The following is a 1,495-nucleotide window of genomic DNA, read 5'->3' on the forward strand; positions in this document are numbered from 1 at the left end:
ACCCTCAGGGCGAAATTGAAGCAAAGCCTGTTCTGGGGCTAGGATTATCTCTTTCTCTAATATTATACTTAAATATGCTGAAATATGGTCCCAGATCTTTTGAATTTTCTCACAGTGCCACCACATATGTAGGTATGACCCGACTTCTCCACACCCTCTGTAACATAAATGATTCTCTACTCCTAATTTGGCAAATCTGGTGGGATAGACATACAATTTATAAAGTACCTTTAGATAATTCTCTATTAGCTGAGCATTAGGGAAAACAACAACCCCCTTTGGATGGTCAAGACCCAGGTTTCCACTGTCCAGGATTTGTCTAGATCCTGTTCCCATTTTATCATAGTATTATTTTTTTGTTACTATCAGTGATATTAAAGATTGCTTAGAGCAACAATATTATTCCTCTTCTAGGGTCTTTTGAGATGCAAAGGGATTTGAATATAGTATTATTTGGTATCCTATCTGTCCCTTTTACTTTCTTGCATTCTTAATTTAAACTTCTAGGTAGTGATACCATACATTCTGGTCAGGTGTTCCTAACTCTACATTATGAGGCCCATTTATCAAGCTCCGTATGGAGGCCCATGTTTCTGGTGAGTCTTCAGACTCACCAGACACACATGTTATGGAGCAGCAGTCTAAAGACCGCTGCTCCATAACCCTGTCCGCCTGCTCTGATGAGGCGGACAGGAATCGCCGGAATTCAACCCAATCGAGTACGATCGGGTTGATTAACACCCCCTAGTCTGCAGGGGGCGGCGATGCACCAGCAGCTCTTGTGAGCTGCTGGTGCAATGCTGAATATGGAGAACATATTGCTCTCCGCATTCAGCGAGGTCTTGCGGATTTGATCTGCACTGTCGGATCAGGTCCGCAAAACTTATCATAAATAGGCCTCATTGTGTATAGGATAGTGTTTTGTTGTCTATGATAGGGTGACCAGACTTTCCCGATTGAGGAGACTGTCCCTGGACAAATTATGTCCCTGGAAATGTCCCCTGGAAGACGGAGCTCTGGGAGGAAGTGATCATTCACCTGATAACTCACTTCCTCTCAGCATTCTGCGGTGGTATTTAAGGATCTCAGCCACACTCTGTTGTTGTGTTTGAAAGGAGAGAAGGTTAGTACTCCCCTTGACAAGGATGGAAGAGGTCCTAGTGGCCTTTACAACACATACTGTATAATATATAAGGCATTCACATCTGTCCCTAACTAGGCTCGTCGGAGATAATACAAAATTACAAACAAATTGGCATTGGCAAGCGTGCATGCAAGTGTTTTATACAGATATCATTTAACAGTAATCTCTTTATTTCCATGTGTATGTGATAGTCAAATGCTGCATGTGCGTTTCTAGTGATCGATGAGTTAAATCACAGCTGCAATTGTATTTTGCAGTGGTCATTTAACCATTTGATTTCACTTTTGTGTGCGACTTCCAATTAATACCTAGGTGTGTGTGTGCCTTTATTTATTTTGTTAATACTCACCT

General features: G+C 41.8%; 1 pseudogene; it reads left to right on the plus strand.

Annotated features, from left to right (window-relative positions):
* The first annotated feature begins 1,101 nt into the window (after window positions 1-1,101).
* On the plus strand, window positions 1,102-1,203 carry LOC128637133 (uncharacterized; annotated as a pseudogene).
* Window positions 1,204-1,495: the final 292 nt, after the last annotated feature.

The sequence above is a fragment of the Bombina bombina genome, chromosome 7, assembly GCF_027579735.1.
Source record: "Bombina bombina isolate aBomBom1 chromosome 7, aBomBom1.pri, whole genome shotgun sequence".
Lineage (NCBI taxonomy): Eukaryota > Metazoa > Chordata > Amphibia > Anura > Bombinatoridae > Bombina > Bombina bombina.